We start from the raw sequence: 6303 nt of genomic DNA on the forward strand, positions 1-6303 counted from the left end.
CACTCTAGTATAAGTTACTATATGGGACCCACAATTATCATAACACTTCTACTTTTGATGGAACACTGGACTTCAGAAATCAGAAAGGTACTGAATAGGACCAGAGACAGCAAAGAAAGACTAGGAGACAGTGAGAAAAATACACTGGCTCCATAATGTTGCCTGGAGTTAGCCCTTTTCACTTTAATATAGTGCTTCTGTTAAGATTTATTCTCCCTTAAGGAGACAGTGTAGGAACACAGTGTTTGAGCCAGGGAGAAAGGCCAATGAGGCCTTGGATAACATTCTGTGTATTTTGCAATTTGAACTAAATCTTATATTCATGAAATACATGAGTCAAGTTACTGCTGGAGGGACCCTGGTTTAGGCCATCTGTAAGTGGATGGGATATGCTGAGTATGCTCTTCACTTCTGGGTGATTGGCCAAGAAACAGACACTCTGGGGTGGCCTTCTCCCTACAAATGTGTTTCTCTCCTTCATTACTGCTATCGACAATCTGAAGCAACCTCAGGCTTGATATGTTTCTCTCTCCGCATTCCCCACACCTATACTAGGGGCCATTCCCAGGTAGGAGGCAGGTAGCTCACAATCTTTAGACTGCCATCTGCTCAGCATGAGAATAAGGGTATTTGGGGGCCCAACTAGCCTGTAGTTCTGAATGTACTTCTTGCTCTTTCTGTCCATTTACCCTAAGCTTGGGATTTCTCTGGATAGACTCTTACCTCCTGCTGGTGTTTAGGCTTGTGAGTCTCGTCCCCTTGGAAATCTCGTCTGAGCCACTTTCTCTCTTTAACCCACAGCTAACATCATTTACAGTGGTGGAATCCTAAATCTTTCCCTCTAAGATCAGGAACAAGACAAGAATGCCCATTATCACCCCTTCTATTTAACACTGTGTTAGAAGTACTTGCTCCAGCACTGTGGCAAGAACCAGACATAAAAGGCATCCAAATTAGAGAGGAAGAAGTCAAAATTTCACTATTTGTAGATGACATTATCCTATGCATAGAAAGCCCTGAGAAGTCTACAACAAAGCTTCTGGAACTTATAAATGAATTCAGTAAAGTCATAGGTTACAAGATCAATGTGCAAAAATCAGTAGCATTTCTGTACACCAATAATGAGCAATCTCAGGAGGAAATCAAGAAACAAATACCATTTACAATAGTAAATTAAAAAATCAAATACCTAGGAATAAATTTAACTAAAGATGTAAAAAACTTATACAGAGAAAACTATACAACACTGTTCAAGGAAATCAAAGAAGACCTAAATAAATGGAAGAATATTCCATGTTCATGGATAAGAAGACTAAATATTATTAACATGTCAATCCTACCAAAACTGATCTACACATTCAATGCAATCCCAATAAAAATCAACACAGCATTTTTAATGAACTAGAAAAACTAACTATGAAATTTATTTGGAAAGGAAAGAGGAGCTGAATGGCCAAAGACATATTGAAAAAGAAAAATGAAATTGGAGGAATTATACTACCTAACTGCAAAACATACTACAAATCTACCTTAGTGAAAACAGCCTGGTATTGGCACAAGTATAGACACACTGACCAAAGGAACTGAACTGAGAGTTCTGATATAGATCCTCATATATACAGTCATATGATATTCGACAAGGCCACCAAACCCACTCAACTGGGAGAGAATGGCCTCTTCAACAAATGGTGCCTGGAGAACTGGATATCCATATGTAAAAGAATGAAAGAGGATTACCATCTCACACTGATGTGGGCTATGGGTGGGAGGCTCTTTGTCTCTTCAGAGATAACCTAAACTATCTGTGACTTGTGGGTGTGGAGTGATAAAAGGCTGCAGTCCTGCCCTTGGTGACTATGGCAAGGACTCCAGTCCCAGGAAACAGTTTAACAATGCAAGGTCTATAAACTTTAAGTATTCAGGGGAAATGGAAACAGAATATGCTAAAAGCTTATCTAAAATGCCTGAGGTCCATGCTAAAAGCTTACCTAAAATGTGGAAGATATATATGCTAATTCAAGCTTATTGAGAACTGAAACAAAAGGACCATTTGGCCTTTCCTCTCTGTATAAAAGGGACTCAAAAATCTTGTTCCAGGCTCGTGATTAAAACAGAAAGCTCCCGAGTCCAGCCAGCCATTAATAAACCATTTTTCCTTCTCAAAATCATTCCTGAGTCCTGGCCTCTCTATATGCAAATAATTAAACCTCTCTCAAATTCTACATTTTTGGCGACCCAGATGGGACTGCAAACGAAGGCCAGAGATGATAGCATTTTGCTGCCCCTTCCAAATCCCCAAGGAAGCTGGGAGGACTAGGGTGAACCCCAAATCTGGGTGCCCCTGGATTAAATTTAATCCAGAAAAGATGTGGGCTCCACCAGAATCTTCCCAACAAAAATCGAGGGCAATGGAAGGTCTAAAGAGAAAGATTCTGGGAACGAAAAAGAACTCTGAACATGGAAGAAGGTAAGACTCCCTGGATGAGCACAGTCTGGAAAGCCCTAGCTTTAATTGCTAGGAAGGGGAGGCTGATCTCCTCCCGAGAGAACCCTAATAGCCCCAGAAAATTTGGGGGAAGCTGTTCTCTCTAGGCCTGGGTAAAGGAGAAAAACCGGGAAAAAGCCCTGGTGTTTTAGGTTTGTCTAACTGCATGTTAAAAGCTGGTACTGGTCTCACATCCACTAAAGGAGTGGAGTCTTGATTTTAATAGGAAGGGTTGTTTATAGGTTCGAGTCCTAACGTCCTGGACATTGGTCTGGATTTAAAAAAAAATACACACACACACAAAAACTTGGTTACAGGAAAATGGATCGGCTTTTCTAGTGGAGCTTGGTCTGGGTGTAAAGTTAAACAGTGGATAAAGTCTAGCTGAAATCTTTTGTTATGGTGCTAAATTATGAATGAATTTGCTTTATACCAAATGTTAAGTGTTCTAAGGTTTGTAATGGCTGTGGGGGCAGCCATGCTGAAAAAATATATATAAAACTTGTGGTTCAAATTAGTGACCTTTGTGCTTCTGTCTGTGTCAGCTCAATGCTAGTGTTGGAGTTGTGTGGTTATGTAAAGTAGAATTCAGTTGAGCTGGAGCCCTCCCTTGCCATTGGCAAGGGAGTGAAATGATTATGGGGCAAAACTGAGGAGTCTGAATGTTTGCAGAGTCTAGATGTTTGTGCATGCTCTGCTGTCTTGTCTCTGGTCTGCCCCTTTGCTGGGGCTAGGAGGCATCTGTGTACGCGCCACACACCCAAGTTTGTTGGGGCTGCCCCAGTCAGAGTGGCTGGGTCCCTGGGAGAGTTGCTGAATTTGAGTAGGTTCTGTCTGCCCATTTTGGCTGAAAGCTGGAAAGGGGAGAGCGGCTTGCCTCTTTCCAGTGAGTCCACACCTTCTATTCATAAGCCGCATTCCTGTTTAACTGTTGTTCACCCAACTGCCTGGAAGGAGGGGGGAAGTGAAGGGGGTGAAAATCAGAATCAGAATAAATGCAGTAAAGTTCCCTCCATAGGGTGTCAAAGCCAAAATACCTTTGCATTCTGCCCAGGTTCTTAGAAGGTATTGTAGTAACTTTAAGCAAGAGAATGTGTTCTGTGAAGGTAAAATTTGTCTTAAAGGTATAAATAATTATAAAAGTTTAACAAAGCATTGTTTAAATTAAGGTATTTAAATGGCTAATTGCAGAAAGTCATTATTAAACAAAAACTGAATTGATAATAATAATAATAAAAGATAATTTTATAACAAGAAAACTTTTCTTCGGCAGCCAGCCTCCCCTGCCAACTTGCTTCCAAAAAAACTGTTTCTGGTATTACCTGCTACTAAGTATTTAAAGTGAAGAAAAGTTCATTGTTTTAACAAGCTTGTTTAGTATTAATGGCAATTATATGTTGTAAGAAGTTTGCCTGGTAACTTAGTATGTGGGATATATGGAGTGTGTTTTTATTGTTAAGGAAACAAAAAATGATTTTGTCCTAAGATAAAATTATTAATTATTGGAAAGAGCAGAGTGTGGAACAAAACCTGAATGAATACTGAAAGTGTAGAAGGTTTGTGGAAGTTAAATTTTTATGATTAAAATTGAGTTAAATCAATATACAAAAAAAATATTTTATCAAAATAGCTTCTTGTGCTTTAACTTCATTTCTTCAGTGTTTAAAGAAGAAAAGGTCTTATCTCTTTTTTTAAAAAGAACATTATGTTCTAGAAATCAAATCCTGAAAAGTAGCTTTTTATTTCAAACTAACTGCAAGAGATTTATTCTTTTACCTTAAAAGAAAAATTAAAATAATAGTTAAGTTCATTTAGTATGTTATAAGTCGAATGAAAGGTGTTTAAAAGTGTTATAAAATTAACAGGTTTTTTAAAAATTAGTAAAAACTGTAACTAAGAGTTAAAATCATTTATAAATGCATTTATATTATAAAACAGTAAAAAAATTATAACTAAAATTATAGCTGAGTGAATTTAGTCTGAAACTATTATTTAAGTGTAAATTCTAAACTAACCTTTCCTTTGTTTATGGTTACTTCAAGCCTAACCTCACCCCTTGCCTTTGCCCATGGTTATTTCATAATAGCTTCTGCCCCTACAGGCCAAAGAAGAGGTGAGACATCACTGTCTCCTGTCCTGGTATTAGTAACCCTTTCTCTCATGAATTCAAGTGTAAACTAAATAAATTGCTGCCTGATGGAATAAGGTTAAATAACCACTGGAGTTTTATTATCTCCAAAATCAAAAAGGGGAGTGAAGTGCGAAAAGTCTCCTGCCTTGACAGTCAGTGTTCCTAAGAGTGGCAATTCATAAGAGAAACCAATCTGTCTCCCTGAAGCTTCAAATAACCTCAGTAAATATATATAAAATTAATCTTGTTGCTTATCCAAAATTCTGCTAAATTCAAAGTAACATATAACGTTCTGAAACAAAAAAATAGTGCTAAAGCATTGAAAACATTTTAGTTACAATCCATTAATTAAGAAAAAAATTCTTGTGTAAAAGTGCATGGTCATAGTGTAAAACTGCACAGTCACAGTGCAAATTAAGAAAAGTTTCAGGAGTCTTTGAAATGTTTTGCAGTCACACTTGTTTTGTAAAAATTAGAAGTTTAAAGTAACTAAAATTATGTTTTTGTGTCAAACTATTCATGTCTGCCTATTTGCTCAAATTGTTGATGTTAAATATGCAGTTATATAAGTAATATATATTTCCAGACCCCAAATTAAGTTAAACAGTATATAAAACAATGCAAATTATAAGTAATATCAATGAGTTGTGTTTCTGTGTCTAACTCTTTGTGTCTGCCCATTTGCTCAGTGTATGTCTTAATACATCAGAATAATATCACTTAACAAATGAAAATTCTTAAAAAGGCTCTATTCAAATTGTTAAAAATTAAATATGCAGTTATATATGTAAATATTCTTAAAGCCCAAATTAAACTAAGCAAGGTGAAAAAGTCATATAGAAATCTGATTATAGAAACAACTGGGAAAGGGCCTCCTCCTTGCAAGAGCTTTAAAGGCAAGACTAGGTATGGCAAATTAAACCTATTTACTAGGCTAGGGAATTAAGGATCAGTTTGCCCGGTAATTTCCCAGTTTAAACCTTTTGTCAGCCATAAAATGTAAAAAAAACAAAAATTAGGTTAGTTTTCATATAAAAAAAAATGTTGATTGGTGTAACCTAGTAGCCTGCTGCCTCAGTCTCCCACTCCCGGGTTGGACAGCAGTGGAGAAAACCAGCTTAGGCCAGTCCTATGGGCAGTAAAAGGATGCCCAAGAAGGAGCTAAGTCGGTGCCATTTCAGCACTAAATTCTATTCCTTATTTAACAAAGGGGAACGAGTAAAAACTAAAATGGTTAGAATGTGATAGAGGAAGCAGTTAAATCACAAACTTTTGCGCAGAAATGTTAGATCTTCTCAGATAAGCTGTAACTTCTAAAGTATCCAGTCTAAGAAGAAACAGAGGAAGAGCTTGTGTGCTAGGCTTAGAGGTATAAATTGTGTCATTTTTCTTTGTTCGGGGCGCCAGCCATATCTGGCTCTGCGCCCCTTCTTGCAAGATTAAGAATAAATTATTTTCTTCTTCTCCACAGTCTGGTGAGCCTTATTTTCTCCCAGAAGATTTCTTTCCAACAAAATAAAAGTAATTAGTAGCTCTATTAACAAATTTCAATAAGTAAAGAAAAGTCCATAAAAACTATGGAAAGATCTTTCCCAGATTATGATTAAACAAATTAAGTAATTGTGTAATGTGCTTTAAAACCTGATAGTCAGTATGCTTTTAAATTATTCATTTTCATAACTTAAAC

Source organism: Dasypus novemcinctus, chromosome X, assembly GCF_030445035.2.
Source record: "Dasypus novemcinctus isolate mDasNov1 chromosome X, mDasNov1.1.hap2, whole genome shotgun sequence".
In the NCBI taxonomy this organism is placed as follows: domain Eukaryota; kingdom Metazoa; phylum Chordata; class Mammalia; order Cingulata; family Dasypodidae; genus Dasypus; species Dasypus novemcinctus.